The sequence below is a fragment of the Meles meles genome, chromosome 2 (genome assembly GCF_922984935.1).
Source record: "Meles meles chromosome 2, mMelMel3.1 paternal haplotype, whole genome shotgun sequence".
In the NCBI taxonomy this organism is placed as follows: domain Eukaryota; kingdom Metazoa; phylum Chordata; class Mammalia; order Carnivora; family Mustelidae; genus Meles; species Meles meles.
In genome coordinates, this window is record NC_060067.1 from 202,672,518 (window position 1) to 202,695,061 (window position 22,544).

The 22,544-nt window shown below is 40.0% G+C and overlaps 1 long non-coding RNA gene across 1 annotated transcript in view; it reads right to left on the reverse strand.

Moving 5' to 3' along the window:
* Window positions 1-222: 222 nt before the first annotated feature.
* LOC123937315 overlaps window positions 223-22,544 on the reverse strand; it is a 39,923-nt gene continuing 17,601 nt past the window's right edge. Inside the window, exons 3-7 of the long non-coding RNA XR_006817452.1 lie at window positions 12,008-12,108; window positions 8,011-8,158; window positions 6,209-6,304; window positions 4,462-4,541; window positions 223-280 (exon numbers count right to left, since the gene is read on the reverse strand). This is a non-coding gene — a long non-coding RNA (uncharacterized LOC123937315). The remainder of the gene's footprint in view (window positions 281-4,461; window positions 4,542-6,208; window positions 6,305-8,010; window positions 8,159-12,007; window positions 12,109-22,544) is intronic.

The following is a 22,544-nucleotide window of genomic DNA, read 5'->3' on the forward strand; positions in this document are numbered from 1 at the left end:
CAATTAACCAAGATGACACAGCTCACTGATGACAAAGCAGGGGTTAGGCCTTATTTCATTTCAGTGTTTCTTCTGACCTGGCCCTGCTCCCTGTGTTTACTCCATCACAGAAAGTTGTCAGCAAAGAGGGGCTACATCTTCTGCTCTGTGCTGTTCAAGCAACCATCATTAAGTAGCCAAGTAGTTACCCATTCAACAAATATCTGAATGGCTTCTTTGTACCTGATACTGTTGCAGGTTCAGGAGATAGAGGCAGGAGTTACCAGTCTGTCTCTGCCATCTGAAAGGACAAATGAAATTGGTCAGGTGGTGAGAAACATAAATCCATAAAGGGAGATTGGGAATCGGGAAGGGGCTAGGATTCTATGCAATCCAGCTGGATATCGAAGGGAAGGACATTGCAGGCATAGGAAAAGCAAGCACACACAGGCCCTGAGATGGAAGTGTGCTCGGCCTGTTTAAGAACCTGAGTGACCTAAGAAGGGAGTGGTAGGAGATAGGACTGGAGAGGGGCCAGAGGAAGATAATAGAGACGGCAGAGACGGGCGGTGATGTTGATTTACTCTGAGATGGAAAGGTGACTGTCAAGTTCAGGTCCCAGCTCTGCTACTTCCAGTTTATAACCTTAGGAAGTTTCTTAATCTCTGCATTTAAATTCTTCATCTGTTATATGAGGAGTTGTGAGGATATCACTGGATAGGGTTGTGTGAAGTTTTAAAAGTTAACATATTTAAAGTACTTAGAATAGTGCCTAGAAGTACTAAAAAGAAGTTAGTGGTTATATTATTGACTGCTTAAATGATTGTTCTGGCTGCTGAGTAGGAACCAATTAGGGGAGTAGGGGCGGTGTAATGTGAAAAGAAAGAAAACAGTTAGGGGTTTGTTACAACAATCCAGAGTATCATAAAAGATGTTTGAAGAAATGGCCTGAGTATTTGGAGTACAGTTTGAAGGTAATACCAGTAAAATTACGGATGGTTTGGTTGTAGAGTCTAATAGAAAATGAGAAGTCAAAGATGACAGCAGGCTCTAACTCTGTCACCTAAAGGAGTCGCCTGTTGCTCAGATGGGAAAGGCGGCAGAAGGGACTCGTTTGGGGTGGAGAATTACAACCCATTTCGGAGCATATTCAGCATGAAATGTTTATTTTGCATCTAAACAAATATGCTGAATAGCTGGTCTGGTCCATCCGCCAGAAGGCCAGGAGAGAAAACTGGGCTGGGTGCACACAGTTGGAAGTTATGAGCAAGTAGAAGCCCTTGAAGCTGGGAGCTGGACGCGAATATCTCGAAGGAGTGGTGTGGACAGAGAGAGAGGGGGCCAAGGGAAAGGCTCAGTTTGCAGGCTGGCAAGATAAGGAGAAGCTGCAGAGAGGGGGAGAGACATGTGTGAGGAAGGGAAGAGGCTTTATTTTTTGTTTTATTTTTTATTTAATTTTAATTAACATATACTGTATTATTTATTTCAGACATAGAGGTCAGTGATTCATCGGTCTTACATAACCCCCAGTGCTCTTTACATCATGTGCCCTCCTTAATGCCTATCACCCAGTTACCCCACCCTCCGACCACCCTCCCCTCCGGCAACCCTCAGTTTGTTTCCTATAATTAAGAGTCTCTTATAGTTAGTCTCCCTCTCTGATTCTGTCTTGTTTTCTTTTATCCTCAGGAAGAGGTTTTAAAGGAGTCAAGTGCTGTTCTGGAATCCAACAGAAGAAAGTGTCCCAAGGCATAAGGCTCTCTAGCTCCAGCAATGTAAGACTAAGTGTGGTTATGAGGCCAACCCAACCTTTGAGATAAACTAGACCAAGATCTAGATGAAAGATAAAAACTACCTACTTAAAAACATTAGATAGCCAAAAAGAAAGTAGAAATTATTTAATCTGCAGAGATATTTTTCCCTTCTAATTCTGAATGTTTGATTTTTTTTTTTTTTAATTACTAAGCTATGATCTAGGAAGCGAAAAAACACCAAACGATAAGCTCAGAATCTATGACCTCTTTTACTATGGGCATGGCTGATTCTGGAGAAGGTGGCTGAGAGGTTGGGAAGCAGAATACAGTCAGAAGTTTCACAGGCCTCATAAAACACCATCCAAAGCCCAATGACCTCCACGTGGGAGCCAGGAACCGATGAACCTGTGTGTAGCTCAGTGTACCAATGAGCAATATGCTAAGTTCTGATGAACTCCCACAGGGAATCTTCTCAATTTCTAGGACTGCTCTCAATTTATTGCTGTAATTTCTAATACTGTATTTGGCTCACAATAAAAAAATAGCCTGGCAGATGAGAAGACAACATTTTTCTAAATAGCAGAATTAATGACAGTAGAAACAGATCCACAGAGGCTGTGACAATGAACTGAAAATAATTATGCTTCTTGGGTTCCAGTAAATAAAAGACAGGATAGAGAAACAGGACAGATGAGTAGAAAATATAAAAAGATAAGGCAGAGTTGAAAAAAAGACCACTAACAGCAAAACAAAGAAAGCAACAACACGTGGGTTTAATGGCAGATCAGCAAGAACTAGAATTAGTGAACTGAAGAAGAACAGAAGAAAGTATCCAATAGGACAAAGACACTCAAGGTTGCAATACAGAAGAGAAGGTGGCAGATACAGGGAACACGGAGAGCAAGTCCAACAAACAGACACAACATACAGCAGAAGAAAGTTTGAAAGTAAAAAGCCTAAGAATTCCAAAACCATCAAAACACAAAAATAAATTGAATTCTAACAGGTGTGAGGTGATACCACATTTTAGTTCTGGTCTGCATTTCTCTGGTGATCAGAGATGCTGAGCATCTTGTCCTGTGTCTGTTGGCCCTCTGGATGTCTTCTTTAGAGAAATGTCTATTCATGTCTTCTACTTTTTTTTTTTTTTTTTTGAGAGAGAGAGAGAGAGAGAAAGAGCTTGAGTGGAAAGGAGCAGAGGGAGAGGGAGAGAGAGAATCTTAAGCAGGTGCTCACAACCCTGAGATATCATGACCTGAACCAAAATCAAGAGTCAGATGTTTGACCAACTGAGCCATTCAGGCACCCCACTTCTGCCCATTTCTTAATTGGATTATTCATTTTTGGGGTGTTGAGTTTTTTATATATTTTGGGTACTAACCTTTTATTGGATATATCATTTGCTAATCTCTTCTCCCATTCCCTACACTGCCTTTTAGTTTTCTTGATTGTTTCCTTTGCTGTGCAGAAGGAGGAACCCTCCGGCACTGTTGGTGGGAATGCAAACTGGTACAGCCATTGTGGAGAACAGTACCGAGGTTCCTCAAAAAGTTAAAAATAGAACTACCCTACAATCCAACAATTGCACTATTAGGTTTTAACCCCCAAAATACAAAAATACTAATTTTGGAAACACACCCACCCCAATGTTTATAGCAGCATTATCAACAACAGCCGAACTGTGGAAGCAGCTAAAGTGCCCATCAACGGATGAATGGATAAAAACGATGTGGTATATACATATACACACATACATACCAGGGAGTATTACTCAGCTATAAAAAAAAAAAAAATGAAATCTTGCATTCACAACAACATGGATGGAGCTAGGGAGTATTATGCTAAGTGAAACAAGTCAGTCAGAGAAAGCCAAATACCATATGATTTAACTCGTATGTGGGATTTAAGAAACAAAACAAATGAGCAAAGGGGGAAAAAGGAGAAAGAGAGAGAGAGGCAAACCAAGAAACAGACTCTTAACTATGGGAGAACACACCGATGTTTACCAGAATGGAGGCTGGGGAGATAGGGATGGGTGAAATAGGTGATGGGGATTAAGGAGTGTACTTGTTGTGATGAGCACCAGGTGTTGTACTGAAGTGGTGAATCATTACATTGTGCACCTGAAACTAATATTATACCGTATGTTAACTAACTGGAATTTTTAAAAAAATAAATTGAGGCAAGATACACAGGTAGAATAAATATTTTTAAATGGACACATGGAAATATTATACTAACACCTTCAAAACCAAATACAAAGATAAAACATTAAAAGCAGCTAGAGAATAAAATGCAGTTTTTCTTCAAAGGAGTAAAAAAACTGAAGGAGAAACTGACTTCTTAGAAGACACAATGGAAGCCAGGTGAAAACGTAGTGCTAAAATTCAATTATGCCAGGCTATACTTTTGCCAGTGAAGATGTCCTTCAAGAATGAGCATGAGAGAAAGACATGTTCAGGTAAATAAAAACAATTTACCACCAGTTGAAGGGCACTAAAGAATACTAAAGGGACTTGATCAAAAGAAAAAGTCCACAGTTGCAAACAAGGAAAGGTAAGGAATACCAGAGCAATTCAAAAGATAATTACATAGTAAATCCAAATGAATACTGATTATAGAAAACAGTAACTGTAACATGTTATAATGTTTTAAGTATATATCATTAAAAACCACTAATAAAAGTATGCAATTTGGAAGGAGTTAAATGAAATCAAAGACACCTTACCTTGTCCACAATAGGGGTAAAAATACAAGTCAAATTTGACTTTGATTAGTCAAGAATGCATCTTGTCATCTCTAGGTGACCTTTGAAAATAATAAAATATTATATAACTATGATATTTTTACCTAATGAACATATTTAAAACAAAACTACTCCATCACCTCCCAGCCCTCTGTGCTTCAGTCAATGCTCACTCAACCTTTCCGCTAACTAAAGTGTTTGACAAAAGAAGGCGTGAACAACTCTTCTAAGAGAAAGGCCTGGATTGAGTAGATAAAGATGCAGAATTTGACCTATGGACTTAACAATCTAGAGGTCACTGACAAAAGCTGTTTTAATGGCAAAGGAGGGCAATTAAAAATAGTAGTTGGAGTGGGTTCTCGAGACAAAAGGAGGAAAGAAGGAGAAACAAATACAGAGAACTTTTGTGGGGAATCTCAGTAAAAGGCAGAACTTACAGCTGGAGCTGAAGTCAAAACCAACAAAGAATACTTTCAAATATGGAGGACAGTACGAGATGTTTGTATGCTCACAGAGATGATCCCAGAGGGAAATCCTATCCCAGAGAGAGGGTGTGGGGCAGGGATTTCTGGAACAATCACCTGGATTTTGAACGAAGCAATGCAATGCAGGGCCCAGGGAAGGGCACTTAGACAGGGGAAGACAACTCGTCCACCAAAAAATAGGAGTGACAACAGATGGCAAGTAGGTTGGTGGATGAGGTGGGGGACCATGGAGGTTCTTCTCTGATTGTTTTGATTTTTTTAGTAATATAGAAAGGAGATGAAGCTGACTTGCCAGGCAGCATTAAGGATCATCAATACCAGGTGAGGCTAGCCAGCAGAGCTAGATGTTTTTCTTTAACAGCCTGGATGCAAACACATGAGAAGGGAGGATTTTAGCAGGTGTGGAATTAGCTCAGCTGAGGAGAGGGGACAGAAGGCTTTATTGTGTAACATAAACTGAGCAGAGAGGGAAGTGAGAAGACCAGCATAGTGAGGGATGATGAAAAGCTGGTAGAATCAAAGCATCGTAGAGCTGTTAACAGAAATCAAAGTTTCTCTAGGGTTCATTCAGGTCCTGGGAGTTGACCTGTAAACACATGAGGTGTTGCTGGGAGATGGCATCCTCGACGAGGAGACACGAGGTGTAGCGATCTAGAATACCAGCACGAGGGTGCTCTCGGAGCAGTCGGGAAGGGGGCAAGCCCACCCGTCAATTAATCTTAGAATTAATCCACTAATATTCATGTAACAGGTTTTCAAACCATTCTAAAATTCAAATCTGGTCATGCTGTTATTGAAAATCCTGTAGCCTATGCTTTCCAATCTCTGAACTAATTTCCAGTATGAAATTCACCCACAGGGGTGGGCATGAGAGTCTGTCCGTTATCTGATTTCTCCTTTCTCCTACAGTATCAGCAACAATGTTTACCTCCACACACCCTCTCTGGACTGAGTATTAACTCTTTCAAAATACATCTTAGGGTGCCACTTTTTCTGAGACGTAGACCTGCAACCATGCGCCACCACGCTGAGCTTAGATGCGCGATCTGAGTTTGAACACTCATCCCTAGCATTGCATGCATGTTGCCTTTTCACTAGTAATGTCTTCCCACGAATCAGACGGTCTTGGAGGACATGGAGTTCTTTATCTGTAACCCCTGCTCTCTCACTACCACTTCAATGTATTTGTGCATGAATCTAATTACTAAGAAAATGAGTAAATAAAGAATAAATGTGCATCCTACCTGAGGCAGAAACCAAGCTAAGGATTTAGCCTTGAGACTGCAGTCAGAAATATACACTCTGTGGTTCCCAGAGAGGAGTCTGGGGGTGAGGGGCAGCTGTAGGAAGAAATTAAGTTATCAATGCATCCCAGTTCTTAGAAACATAGTAATGTGTTACTAACCAGTAGCCCAGCAGATGCGATTGAAAATTTACAGGTAATTCCAAAAAGTGAAATGGTACTCAAGTTAAAGAAGAAACTAGAACATGGAGTCAAGATAGATTTGGTATAAATGTCAGTCACTCTCAGTCACTTTTGATGGCTTTGCCAATATGTTGACCATTCAACATTTCTGCTAATTTTTTCCCTAATCTTAAAGTGGCTGAATAATAATGTCAGGTGTGTATATAAAAGAGGTAATTATTGCTTGGCAAGAAACTGGAAACAATGATGCTCAACTCTACCTTTATTTAATTCTGTTCAACATCTTTGGTTTCTATGTTTAGCTGTTTATTGGTATCTAGGTAGTTATTTAATTAGCTGTTTATTTAAAGAAGCCATTTATTACTGCCCAGATAGCCCTAATCAAAGGTATAATACAAATAAAGTATGAAAAAGATTAATAACAATTCATCAGCCAAATATGAGCTCCTATACAATGGGGAGATCTAATTATTTCAGGTCTGGTATTGAGATTAGCCTGACTGAATTTCTGGCTTTGATTCAATGATCTATTATCTTGTTTCGAGATCAAATCTAGTGTGAAATAGTCCTATCATTTGTTTTGAAGGCCAGATGAAGGAAAAGTATATTCATTTACCTACCACAGCCCCTGACAAAACAAATTACTGAGCGAGACAGAATGTATTACGGTTTTTACTCATTAAGCTTCATTTTACACTATTTTTTTGTGCTGTGCTAGGTTTTAGGAAGACCAAAGTTGGGTTATGTTATTTAGATAGGAAGTGGTTTCTTTTATATTATGGCACAACCTGACAAAGCATGTTATTTTGAAAATGCTTACCTATAAATTACAGGAGAAAAAGATTTACTGTCTTTGTTTTTTCAAAAATACACAAAGGGAAAAATAGGGACTGAAGAATAATTAAAATATTACACAGTTCTATGAGACTCCAACACATGGCCCAAAGGCATACATTTACATAATGTCTGTGTGTCCTGCTCCTTCCATGATGGGACCGGCTACAATCGCCCCACTCAAAGCTGACTTAACCCCATTAAGAATATCTCTTTCCTGGGGCGCCTGGGTGGCTCAGTGGGTTAAGCCGCTGCCTTTGGCTCAGGTCGTGATCTCAGGGTCCTGGGATTGAGTCCCGCATCGGGCTCTCTGCTCAGCAGCGAGCCTGCTTCCCTCTCTCTCTCTGCCTGCCTCTCTGTCTACTTGTGATCTCTCTCTGTCAAATAAATAAATAAAATCTTTAAAAAAAAAAGAATATCTCTTTCCTAAGGAAGGAAAGAGCTAGAATGGAAGTACAAGTAATTAGGAAACAGAAGCACAGGTGGGGTGGGGGAATTCACACCTGCTTGAGTTGGAAACCAAAGAAAACTCAAAGGGGTTCCATTTGATTGGAGTATCTTTTATTTCATGTGACCTTAATTAATCAGAAGGATTTGGCTCCTAGAAATACAGTGTTAGGTAAACCAAATTATATAGTAGAATCAAAGGCTCTAGACACTCCACGTGATTTTTTGTCATACACAAAGTGAAAAAAAAAGTCTTCTACCATGTGGCGATACAGCGAAAACTGGCACCATGCCATCACTGACCCAGTTAGCTAATTAAGCATAAATAATGCTACTCACAGGAGAGGACTGGGTTTTCCCAGAGTAATTGCCAGTCATCTGCTGGACGGAGGTATTAGAAATCCAAATGTCTGAGCTGACGGTTTTCGATCTCAGGCTTTGATCTTCAGGTGATTCCTTCAGAAATGGAGAACACTGTACAAAAATTCTGTCAGGAAAAGGATGTGTCAGGATAAAAGATTGACACTTCCACATGGCATATTTTTCTAGCCATATTCATGCTTGGTTGTTCTCGAAGGACAGTCACTCGCTATTTTATGGCTTTCTAGCCCACTTAAGCCATTTCCAAAACTCAAGTTACTGGATTTCATGCAAAACATATAACATGTTAACCACAATGTCTCATGATTTAATTCAGATATGTTTTTGTGTGACAACTTAGCACCTCAGGGAGGGCAAGTCTATTTTTTCTTCAAAACTACTGCACAAGATGAAAAAGTTATGGGCCTTTTTAGTTGGCTTTTAAAGTAAGATCATTTCTTCTACAGTCACTTAAACTCTCATTTATACTCACACACTGAGAAAGCAGTCCCAGGCAAGTTCTGCAAAGCTCTGCTACAGAAGGATTTTGATTCAACTCAGCAAGGATTTCCTCAACAACTACTTTGTGCTGAGCCCAGTGCCGGATATGCCAGGAGAATGCAAGGAATTATAAGCATGGCTCCTCCCTTCAAACATGTATTATCTAATTGGAAAGACAGAGTATATGCATGCATGATGCGGTTTTATACATGTTTATGTGTTAAATACCACGTGTGGTGCTGTACCGGAAATTAATGTAATAGCGCACTTGAACAGAGGTTCAGTGGACAGGAATTTATTTCACTCTGGGGGAAATCCTCATAGAAGAAAAGTGACGTGAGTGAGTACTGAAACTATAAAACATAAAATAAGATACTCTATCATCCAAAATTTTAAGAGATCAGATATCAAAACCCAAACAAAGAAAGCCAGGGAAATGTCACAGCAGCTTCAAAAATCAAGAACATTCTACCAAAATAAATTTATGTATATTAACAGGAGTAAAGTTATAGGAACAGCAAAATTTCATGTTGCTGGTCTTGAGGTGGATAAATATGAAAAAAAAAAAAAAAAGGATAAGATCGTTAAGATTTTGAGGGGGAAAAAAGACTATTGTGGGAAGAAATTATGGAGGCATGTGTTATTTTAACTATCCTGTGACCCTTTCTCATAAAACACACTGAAAACATGAGACTTTTCTAAAAGACTCCCATTGTTTCCACCAAGTAAGAACATATTCCAGCAAGTTAGTTTGAATAATTAAGAAGAGATTTTTGTCCTATAAATGATTTCTTTCAGGAAAAAAAAAGTGAAAGTAAGCTTGGAGATTCTAATCATTTTGCGAATTGAAAGGCATCACATAAGGCAAAGGAACATATGGCTGAATGTAGATTTATCACATTGGAAAATTCAGGTTATCAATTTGAACTCAAGGGCACAAAGATAGTAATAATGATATGAACCACATACTATTCCAATATATGTTTTAGATCCTAATATATATATTCTACCATCTATACTATTATATTCTATTTATAATATATATATATTTATCTCGCAAAGTAATTTTAAGGGTTAAAATAATTAGTATATATTTAATCCATAATATTATTATAGTAGCATTATATATTAATATAGTTATTTAATATTATGTAGAATAACGTATATACACATACATATTCCTTAAAGTAAGTCTCTGAGGTAAATGCTTGATTGTCCCCATTTGCAAAGGGAAAAATGAGGTCTAGAAATGATAAGCAAAGTGCCTAAAATCCCCCAGCTGGGATGTAGATCTGGGGACTCAGTATAGGCAATCTGGCTCCAGACTATGTGTTTTTTGTTTGTTTGTTTGTTTTTAGAGCACAGCAGGGTTGGGGGACAGAGAGAGGGACGAGACCTCAGGATCCTGAGATCATGACTTGAGCCCAAATCAAGAGTGGACGCTTAACCGACTGAGCCACCCAGGCGCCCCAGTGTATGTGACTGTAACTAGTACATTCCATCTCTCTCATTCTTGCTGTTTTTATCGGGTGCTGACTTTAAGAGTTAATATGCTTAGGGGTTGATGTTTGGATCCCAGCAAAGCTGAGATCAAACTTCTAATGCCCAGAGCAGCCAGCCAGTCAGGAAAGCAGCAAGCCTTACACAGTGAGGTCCTTAAAGGCTTCCTTCTGCTTGGTGCCACACATGCTAATCCAATTCCCTTCATTCCAAATCTTAGAAACAACAGTCTTACACCCTGCAGAAGAACTGCTCTCCTGTGATGCATGATACTGAACGCCCTGCGTCAGGTTTATCTACAGATGGGGATGAAAGCCCTTATTCCTACTTTCAAGTCCTCCCACCTATCGAATAGGATAGCAGAATAAAGAAATTATGTAACATTATTATAGTAAACAAGCAGTAGAAATAAAGGGGTCCCATCCTTTCCAACCAAACACAAGAACCTTGCTTTTCAACACTAATAACATCCTAAAGCCCCATCTCTACTGATTTGCTTCATTTCCTAATGAAATTAGTATTTATAAAAATTTATTTTTTATAAATTTATAAAGTATTTATAAAAATTTATAAAAATTACTGACTATTGTAATAATGTGTGGTTTATCTAGCTTTAATGCCATCAACAAGATTTTCTTCAGTGACTAAAAGAATAATTGTACATAATGGTCATATGTCTCATGTTATGAACACTTAATTTATGATAAATATTTATGAGCAATTCCAGAAAATATTGTCTGAAAAATAAACAAAATAAAAAATTAAAAGGGCACTTTATCCTTCCTACTATGGCATACAGTGAAACCATTTTAAACTTTTAAAGGAAAAAAAATACTACAAAGATTTCAGTATAGTGAAGTCAGAAGTGAATACTTAAAGTTCTTTCAGTTCAGGAACCAAAATATATACGAACGTCAATGGAGGGGCACCTGGGTGGCTCAGTCGTTAAGCGTCTGCCTTAGGTTCAGGTCATGACCTCAGGGTCCTGGGATCGAGCCCCGCATCAGGCTCCCTGGTCAGTGGGGAGCCTGTTTCTCCTTCTCCCTCTCTCCACTCATGTTCGCTCTCTCTGTCTCTCCCTCAAATAAATAAAATCTTAAAAAAAAAAAAAAAAGCAAGAAAGAATATCAATGGAGGGGTACCTGGGTGGCTCGGTTAGTTAAGCATCCAACTCTTGATTTCAGCTCAGGTTATGGTCTCAGGGTTGTGAGTTCGAGCCCTGCTTGCTGTGCTCAGCAAGGACTCCGCTTGAGATTCTTTCTCTGCCCTGCCTCTCTCTCTCTCTCTCTCCTCTCTCCTCTCCTCTCTCTCTCCTCGCTTCCCCACCTCACCCCCTCAAATAAAGAAATCTTTTTAAAAAGGATGTAAATGGAATGTTATGTAGAAATATCTCATGATACAAACATAATTAGTTTCTTTTTGCATTTTGAATTATTACTTTTGAATGTGAATGACCCTAAAAAACATTTTTTCTGCCATTTCTTATAGTTACCGCAAAGTAATGAAGTAATGTGTTTCCTTTCAATCTGTCCATTTGTCAAATGTCAAGCTTTAAAACGATTAGCATCACCAATATTCTTAAAGAACGTTTATGTTGAAGTTCACAGAGTTTTAGATTTCAGTGTCATTAGAAATGAATTAAATAACATTGTCTTATACCGCTTGCAGGAAAAAAAGAGTGTTACAGTGTTACAAATATATCTCCTTTTAAGCTTTAAATGTGTGGGTGGTATTTGATTTTCTTTTACTTTACACTAGTGACACTTGTTTTATTTTTTGCACTTAGTTTTGTTGTAGAATTGCCATTAAGAAGTCCTGGTGCCTCATGCAAAAGTAATCAAGATTACATTTTTCTTAAATTCCTACACTTACCAGTTATTAATTCTAATAGGGAAAATTATCTTTAGCTTAACCAGCTCTATTAGGCAACAAATATTATTCTGTAACTGTTAATGAGTTCAAAGAACAACCGTACCAGCTGCTGTATCAGTTTGAGTCGGACCTTGCTTGTACAAGTAGGATGCATTGCTGGGGATCAAGGGCTGATGTATAACTCTTCCATTCAAAAGGGAACACCTGGAAAATTAAAATAATAAATAAGGGAAAGAAATCAAAAACAATGATTAATCTCTTACAGCTCCTAAAATTTCCTGGTTTAATGCTTGTTGCCTTGAGGCAGGGTCAAATACTTATTCATACGGAGAAGCTCCTTACATTCTAGGAAGCAGGGGCATGAATGGTGAGTACTGCATGGGACCGTGTAGGAGTAGAAATGAGATAACACATGTGAGACACATGGAAAACATCTGGCACAGAAGTACTGAATACATGATAATTATGACAATAATTTTCATTATTTTTACTATTACTTCTAATAACTCACAGCAGTTACCTTCAGTTGAATAACCAGAAGAAAGGTAAAAAGAGCTCAGTCTGCTGGAGAGTTATAATTTACCGTTGCTCTTTTTTTTTTTTTTAAAGATTTTTTTTATTTTTATTTATTTGACAGAGAGAGAGATCACAAGTAGGCAAAGAGGCAGGCAGAGAGAGAGGAGGAAGCAGGCTCCCTGAGGAGCAGAGAGCCCGATGCGGGGCTCGATCTCAGGACCCTGGGATCATGACCTGAGCCGAAGGCAGTGGCTTAATCCACTGAGCCACCCAGGTGCCCCTAGCTCTTAAGCACTCAGCTTTTTTTTTTTTTTTTAAATTAAATCTATATCCCACTGGACTTTCAAACTCAACAATTTATACACACAAACCTCTAAACTTCATAGTGATATTGGTCTTGGGTAGTCTTCAAGGGAAATGCTGAACAAGAAGAAACAATTTGGAAATCTTGAAGTAACAATGAGATAACCAGAATTTTTGTTGAATGCAACACCCTACCTTTTTATGGGGTCAATCAGTTTTCCAAGCACATGCTCAACATATATTATCAAATTTCATTCCACTGAAGCCCTGTGAGGCCACCTGCATTCAGAGGAATGAAGGAAGTCTCATGGCAGACATCTGGAATCACTGGTCTAGCAGACACCCAGGAGGAGAACCAGGGTCAGAACTCATATGTTCTCACTCCGGGACTACCCATTAAACCTATGTTGCATTTATGAAGTGTTGATCTCTATGACTACCTATTAAATAAAAATTAAATAAACTTCTGAGCACTTGCCAACAGGACAGAAAGAAGTATTGGTTTCAGCAGGCTTTCTAACTGGAGAAACACAATGCCCTGAGGGACGTTAAGTATCACTTTACCTCTATGTGTGGCATTGCTAACCCTGTTTCTTCAAGGAAACTAACCAAGACACCTCAATTCTTTAACCTCCTTGAGCATGGGAGTTACAAAGAAATAATGAGAGAACAAAGAAGTTTGTAGAAAAATTTGAAGGTAGAAATTTAGTAATACAAGAAATTCCTTTTAAAGAAGGTGTTCTGGGATACCTGGGAGGCGCAGTCGGTTAAGCATCTGCCTTTGGCTCAGGTCATGGTCCGTGGGTCCTGGGATCGAGTCCAGCATTGGGTTCCTTGTTCAGTGGGGAGCCTGCTTCTCTCTCTGCCTGCTGCTCTCCCTGCTTGTTCCCTCCCTCCATCTCTGACAAATAAAATCTTCCTTAATAAAAAATAAAGAAGGTATACTTTTTCTTTTTCTTTCTTCTAAACCCTTTCACTTTCCCCCTTTTTTTGTTGTATTTGTGAAATAAGGAAACTGAAAGGAAAGAGAAAAGACTTACATAAAAGGAAGAAATAAAGTACAGTCTGTTCATGTACCTGGGTCCATCTTCTTTAATCAAATGTAAGAGCAGGAGGGGGGCTGTTTCCACAATGGTAACCCAGCTGCTTGAAAGTGACTATTTCCCTCATGTTACTCACATAACACAAAGTCTTCTTGTTATATCTAATCTAAGAGTGGAATTACTTGTGTTCCCATATATTTCTCTCTGGGTCATCATACACAGAATAAGCTATCACTACTTTCAAATGTTGAATTACTTTTTTCACTGTAATACTCTTTCTGAGATTGACCTTATCTCTGCTTGTCTACACCATTTCTCTCTTCTTGTTTTAAATCCCCCCCCAAGATATAATCCTAGTTATAACAATATATAGAACTTCCTCTACTTGACAAATTTCACAAAGACCAAATAGGCAAAAAATATTTGTTTTTTATATGAATATGTCAATAATGGGTGTCTGTCTGTGACCCATTCTGAAAAAAAAAAAAAAAATCACACACATTATTTAAAGGGAACCATTAGGTATCATCCCTTTGGCATTAAAGTCACCCAACTGAGAAACTGCTTCTCTGTTATTGTAGTTTCTTCAACCTATTAATTCAGTTCATTACAAGAAAATACCCTACTTATAAAACATCCAGCATCTGAATATACTTTTTCTTCTGAGTCTTGAGAGAGACCAAAAGTAATCAAACTGCTTTGAAACTGAAAGAAAGAAAGAAAAAGAAAGAGAAAGAAAGAAAGAAAGAAAGAAAGAAAGAAAGAAAGAAGGAAAGAAAGAAAGAAAGAAAAGAGAAGAGAAAAGAAAACTCAGATAGGGAAAGTAATTATTCACAGATTTTAACTCTGCAGTTGGGCAGGAAGATAAGACTTGAAATGGTCTTGATAAGCCCTCCATGGACACACTGAGAACTTCTCAGGCTTTGCTTATTACATGGCTATTTTGAAATAAATCAGCCCTTAACATGGACCCAGAAATATTTTTTTAATAATATTTTTGGTAACATCAACTCATCCTTATTTTTTTATCCGTATTTTTCAAACAAAATTTGCTATTCTAATGTCTCCCTAAGCAATGTGAGCAGAGATAACACTGGAAATCTTTTCCAAAGAAATGAGATTTCCTCTTATTGTGAAGATGAAAACACTCCCTCTTAGTCACGGTGAAGGTGGGGAGCAGATCAGTCACTTGATTGCGCCTTGGTTTTAGGTGTGCCTTCTTAATTGGACGGCATTTGCAAACACTCAGGATGCAAGACAAGGACTTCGCCTAAGTAGCTCCTGATCACTAAATAATATAGATTTCAGAGATTACATTTGGTCCTACTCAGTGAAAAGCTGTATGTCAAAGAGGAAATGACCTTTAAAATACCTCCTGATTGCTCATAAGAAAAAATCAGCTCATAAAACTAGTCCCAGAGAAGCAAACCGAATTTTAGTATTCTCAGCTAGGTGACATTGTCATTAAACTGACATTTTGGTTTTAAAATAATATAGACGCTATCTTCCCAGTAAAAAAGAACTCATTTCTATAATATAAATAAATTCTAACGGGGCCGTGGAGAAATGTGTCAATTTTAAAGAATAAGTGATGTGTCATTTCCTGAGCATAATACTCAAATGGTTTGAGGCTATCTCATGGCCTAATATATTACTGATCTCAGAAAATGTTTCATGTGCACTTGAGAAGAATGTCTACTCTGCTGTTATTAGGTATAGTGTTCTGTATAGAGATGTATATGAACTCTGAGTACTTCTATGTAGGTGAGATGTTAATAATATTTTTCTCAAAAAGAAGGAAAAAATAATATTGGCTTTCCAACCTGTAGAAAGGTCTCCAATCTCATTAGTAATCAAAGGGAAAATTCAAACAACTAGGTTCCTGTTCTTGCCTTTACAATTAGCAAGGATCTTAATTCACATTTTTAATGAAATACCCAGTACTGTTAAGCATGAGCCGCCAAACTTCTACACTGCTGGTAGGAGTGGTTTGGTACGACGCTTTCCAGAAACAGTTTGGCATCCAATCATTTTACTTTGGGGAAAAATACATTAAAGTGTTATTTATAGAAGCAAAAACTAGAAATAATCAAAATGTAATTGTTGACAGTGGTGTCTGTGAAAAGTTTGTAAGGACATGGGAAAAAGCAGTAGACATTAACTATTATTTTAAAAGACTGTCAGAATACAAGCACACTCGCGCACACACGCACACACAAGCATGCACGCTGCATCATTATTAAACAGAGGTTGCCCCCAGAACGTAAGGGCACCTCAACATTTGAAATGCTCTCCCTGTAATTCACCATACTGGAGAAGAACCACGTGACTCTGACAAAATGTTTTTTCATTCCGGTTAACTTGCCTTGTGACTGAACGTACCTACAGAAAATGGATTGTCTAACCCTTTCCCTCTGTTTGGAACCTAAACTACATGCGTAGCCAGGCAACTGAACTCCAACAGGGTCATGATGCCAATCCCTGCTTCTGTGCACGTGAACTCATTCTCTCTTGTATAAGGACTCAGCAGATAGGCACTATGGCTCATAAAAAGCACTTGATGAATCTCAATAGGCATAAATAAGTCTTTAAAAGTTCTTTAATTAGGAACAGAAAAGAATTTGCTCATATTGATGCTTCTAAACTTATGGCAGGCTCTATAAGCTCCCTCACTTTGCACCATTCAAATATGCTCTGGTGGAAAACTTGAAGTACCGAGGTCAGAAAGCTTAAAAACTACATCTTCCCCACTTTTATTACAGCTTGCCTTCTGTGTGGGGCCTGGCTTCAGCCAGACAGATGTATTAGGTGAGACCTGGAAATAACATGGCAGACAGACGGGCCTGTGGTGATGGAGGTCTGGTATTTCTGGGGAAACTGAGGCATGTGTCAGGGCATTTGCTCACAAAATCCCCGGGTGCTGAATGGCAGGCCACAAGCCCCGCACTATTCCACCAGAACCTGGCTGTCATGAGGGGGATAGAGACAGTGACTTCACAAGGACAGAAAGGAGGGGACAGAAAGATAAGAGAGAGAGAAAGAGAGGGTTTCTGTCCGCTTTCATGCCTGAGTGTCATTCCAGGACTTCTCGGCTGTACCTATTTGGGGCCACTTTGCTCTGCTCCATGGGGGCTGCGGAGTTCAGCTTCATGAGCTGGACCGACCCCTGCAGGACAGCAGGATGGCCCCTGACGCCATGTCCATGATCCACACCCTCAGCCCCAGGCCCAGGGCTGTCCCGTGATCACGTGGCTGTAGAAAATGTTATGCAACCTGAGCAAGGGTGTAACACCGCCCACTTTGACCAGTAGGAGTTGTGAACTGGCATCACTTCTTTCCTTTCTTCCCCACATAGAATGTTCTGGGAACTAATGGTCCATGCAGCTCGAGCTGATATGCTCTACAATATCAAAGAGTCAGCCTTCTGCGATCCCTCCGGCCAGCTCTTCCCTCTGCCCTAGCTCCTTCTGCTGTCTCCTCACTTCTGTCTGGCGAGATTGCAAATCCTCATAACATGTTAGGGCAGATGCCTCCTCCTCAGGCCTGGTTTTCTGGAGAAGCTGGCTCACAGAGGCAGACGAGCAAAGATTTGTGTGCCTTGGTGCTCAGACACACACTGGCCCCAGAAACGTGATTAACCTACCTCTTCCACCTGGGGTTCAGGAACGAAGGGAGGGATGGACAGAAGGGGGGAGCAGAGAAAGCAAAAAGGAATGAGAAAATCACTACAGAACAGTGGCAAGACAAAAGTCTGGATCTTTAAAAACAAAACGCTAAGATAAATCTTTAGGGAGAGAAAAACAAAAGAAGGAAAGAAAAATTTAAATGGAATGGAATAAATGACAGATTTTTCCAGTGATTAAAAAGTTCTTGTGCATAACTCTATGTAAATAAGTAAGCCCAGATAAAATGAATGTATTTCTGAAAAGATTTTTTTAAATGTTGAGAACTTTAAAGAAAGAAAGAAAGAAAGAAAGGAAAAGAAAAAGAAAAAAAACTAGAAAAAGCTGAATCAAAGGAAGTATTAAGGAAACTGAGAAGAAAATAAAACACTCGGCCTTTTGCACACACCCCCCTAAAGAGCTCTAAGGCCAGAGTTTTCATTGGTGAGTTCTAATTTCAGAGAGCAAATAATCCTTAATTTATAGAAATAGAGAATATGGAGGGAAAAAACTTCCCTATACCAATATATAAAGCTCGTATAACCATAATAACCAACCCAGGTACAGACAGTACACCGACACACAAAATACACAATACATCTCATGTGTATGGGACTCAAAATCCTAAATAAATTCTTAGTTACGCAGTTTAAGTAACATTTTTAAGTGGCATATATCCACTTAGAATTTCTTACTAGAAAACAAAAATAACTTTGTAGCAGAAAATGAATCAGTGTGATTCCCCGTATGATTGACTAAGTGAACACGACTGTTAACCACCTAAATCACTGAAGGAAAAGCGCATTTGAATTTTAATTCAGCATTTACTTACGACAAACATTCTAACAAAAATAGAAACAGAAGAGAACCTTCTTTACTTACTGTAGACTATTCGCAAAACAAATTTCAAGATGTCACCACATCTAATGGAAATTGTGAAAATCATTTTTCCGAGGTCACCTGGGTCGCTTAGCGGGTGAGTGTTGACTCTCGATTTCAGCTCAGGTCATGACCTCGAGGTCGCGAGATCAGCCCCACACCAGCTTCATCCTCCGCAGGGAGTGTGCTTGAGATTCTCTTCTCTCTCCATCTCCCTCTGACCTTCTCCCTGCCTGTGCTCCCATTCTCTCTCTCCCGAATAAATAAAAATCTTAAAATTATTTTTCTTTAACATCAAGTTAGAAATACTAGTTGTCACTGCTATTGGTCAAGACATTACTGAAACTCTTAGAAAAATGGTTGAGAACAAGGAAAAAAGATAGAAATACAGTTTGACTCTCACAGAAGATTAAATTGTCCTTATTTCATGATGACCTAGTAATTACTAAAGAAATCCCATGAGGTGCCCAGGTGGCTCAGTTGGTTAAGTGACTGCCTTCAAGCTCAGGTCATGATCTGGAGTCCCAAGATCGGGTCCCACATCGGGCTCCCTGCTCAGCAGGGAGTCTGCTTCTGCCTCTGACTTTCTCCCTCTCATACTCTCTCTCTCTCTCTCTCCTCTCTCTCACATAAATACATAAAATCTTAAAAAAAAAAAGAAAAATCCCATGAGACTCATCTGAGTTTCTCAACAGATAAACTTCCAGATTTAGTAATGTAATAAAGAGTCTGACTCCATTGTTTTGATGTGACAGCTAACAACATTTATGCCTAACCCCTACCTCTTCCGTGGGGCCCCACCTCTGGGCAAGCCAATAAGAAGGCCCTGGTGCTGTGTCCTTTGGTTCCTGGCAGGAGATTCCAATGAAGCCAGCCCCTGCCACGTGCATTCTCCTATCCATCAGAGCCCAGTTTGGGGCGAGGGTATATCTTGCATCTTCGGTGTGGTCCCAACAAATGGTGAGGGTCATAAAGGCACGATTATTGTACTACAACTAGGAATGTTCCTTTGCACCTGCAACTGCCAATAATGAGCCAGACAAGATATCAGCAAGATCAAAAAACTTATAAAATAGCTATTGATTGAATTTTTTTTAAAATGCATATAGGGCACCTGGGTAGCTCAGTGGGTTAAAGCCTCTGCTTTCAGCTCAGGTCATGATCTCAGGGTCCTGGGATGGAGGCCCACATCAGGCTCTCTGCTCAGCAGGGAGCCGGCTTCCCCCCCCCCCCCCGCCTGCTTTTCTGCCTACTTGTGACCTCTCTTTCTGTGTCAAACAAATCAACAAAATCTTTTAAAAAAATTAAAAAAAGGATTTGGTTTCTTTGGGGAAAAATGTTAAATTTCTTTTTAAAAACACAGAAGGTCATGGTGTGGTGCCATTTTATTGCCCTTCCCCAGCTGGGGCTGCTCCGACAGCCTACGCTCTGAACAGCATCCCCTAGAGTTGTGCTACACAGACTTCCTGATTGTGCTCACAACAGCATTACAGATATTCATCCTCTACTTCTGAAAGTACAATGTCGTTCAAACAAAACTCCCTGGAGGATACTGAAGAGGAATATAATGACGTGATCTGAAATTTACTATGGGAAAATAAAAATACAAATAAAAGTCTCTATAAAAAGAGTACATTACCACCATCGTTAAAATAGTGTAAGACTTGTTCCACTTCAGGTCAAGAAGGAGTAACAGAAACCAGATTTCACTTCCTGCCTCACGCAACTAAAAAGACAAAGTATGTGGAGTAATATTTTTTCAAGACCTCAGACCTCAGGCAACAAAGCAGTGACTCCTGGGCGCTGGGGATGCAGGAGCACTGTGGTTTCCCGGCTCGCCTCCCTCAGCAGGTCTCCAGGCCACCGTGAGGGCTGGAGTCCCAGGCCCAGCCAGCATCCCCCTCGATCTGAGATGACACAGCTCAGAGTCCAGGAGGCCACGGCAGCACGTGTTTTTGGGGCTGAGCACCAGCGAGGAGGACATCCTGAACAGCTCATGCATGTGAGGAAACTTCCTGAATCCATGGGAAGAATCACCCTACAAAATTAGAGGCAACCATCCCCAGACCTCACCCCTGGAAACAGCGCCCCTTCCCAGCAGCCAGCGTGGAAATGACGAACTCTTGGAGCTTCAGGTAAGAGTACTCAGAGGGGTCTTGCCTCTGTAGTCGAAAATAATTCACCTAAGACTAACCACTGTCCTCATCCCACCTCAAATATTATAAAAGGAAGACCGAAAAAGAACAGTTTCTGCTAATGTACCTGCATCCCATAACAAAGGTAAAATCTATCTATATATTTATTTAGGAAGAGACCTTCCTAACACTAAACTTGCAGCACCTGAAACCTAAGCCAGCGTAAGAACCACCACCGGCAATTAGAACTTCTGGAAGCATTCGATTCCCCACCCCCAAATGTTCTGATTCAGCAGTTTGGGATGGTGCCCCCAAATGTATATGAAACTATGATAATGCTGATGCTGTTGTCGGCAGAACGCTCTTGAGGAGAACTAGTCCAGCGCATCTGCTTTAAGCTAGCTGCTGTGATGTGAACAAGAAGCCAGGAAGCATGGGTGATGGGGCGGGACTGCACATGGTAAGCTGGTGAGAGCTACTAACGCAGCTCTTCTTTGTGAAAGAGAACAAAATGTGTAAGGGAACGTTCTTCAATATCATCTAGCTTTTTGTTCCCTTAAGTCTTTGGGCTTTGCCACTGAGCCCATAGCTATCCTGAGCCTGGACACCACCCTCATGGGATGGGGACAGCCATCCAGCAGGATATACCACATCGAGTGGCCTTCTTGACACTATTACAGCTCTCCTGAATGCCCTCCAGGAGCCCCTGGGAGGAATTCGATATTTGACCCAGAGAAAAGTCAAGTGGGTCAGAGCAGTACGTCAATTAAATCTACTTCATATCACTACAAGCCAGCAACTGCACTACTGGGTATTTAGCCCCAAGATACAGACGTAGTGAAAAGAAAGGGCACCTGCACCCCAGTGTTCAATGTCCACAATAGCCAAATTGTGAAAAAATCTGAGATGCCCTTCAACAAGTAAATGCATACAAAGGTGTGGTCCATATATACAATAGAGTATTACTCAGCCATCAGAGAAGATCAGTATCTACCATTTGCATCAAACATGGATAGAACTGGAGGGGATTATACTAAGTGAAATAGGTCAAGCAGAGAAAGATGATTATCATATGGTTTCACTCATGTGTGGAACATGAGGAATAGCGCAGAGGACCACAGGGGAAGAGAGGGACAACTGAATGGGGAGAAATCAGAGAGGGAGACAAACCATGAGAGATTATGGATTCTGGAAACCAAACTGAGGGTTACGGAAGTGAGGGGTCTGGGGGGATGGGGTGACCAGGTGATGGGTATTCAGGAGGGCACGTGTGGTGATAAGCACTGGGTGTTATACACAACTAATGAATCATTGAACACTACATCAAAAACTAATGATGTACTATATGTTGGCTAACTGAACATAATAACAACAAAAAAATCGACTTCCTAGCCCATCTATTCACAAAGCGAAAGCCCACACTTTCTTCTATGTCACATCCCAAAGTACATCAAGCCTACTGGAAAGGGTGACCGGTCAACCCAGTTTGCCCCAGACAGAGGTATTTCTGAAACGTGGGACATTCTGCTTTAGAACCAGAATAATCCCAGGCCCACTGGGACAGTGTGGTCAACTTCTGCAATCTCATTAAATGACAGCAATGTGAATATGCCTGGAATTGGAATATAAACTTTCCCCCAATTATGAAATTCTGGAGAAGAAATTTAAGTCAATGCACAAAATTACTTTTCAAGATACACAGGAAGTACATAGCAGGAAAAAAAAAAAAAGCCTGAAATCATCTCTTCCAACATTTCATCCTGCTCTGTCTCAGCCAGAGAATTCTAAAGGAAGCTGGCATTTCTTCAGTAAATACAGCCTGGGAAGCCTCACAACACACGGCATTCTTCCTCGGCCTCCAAAGCTGTAGCACTGTTCAGTTTCAAGATTCTCCTGAGACCCACTTGTAAAGAATCCAATGTGGTTCTGGACCCACTGGATTATCCATAAGATTATCATAGCTATCGCCTCACACCCATTAAATTTACAACATAAGACAGTCTTCAGACTCAAAACCAATTATCCAAGGCAAAAAAGTCACACTCCCAGAACCCAGGAAGATTTGCTGATGAAGCCACAGCAGAATCCTGCAGTTATTACAG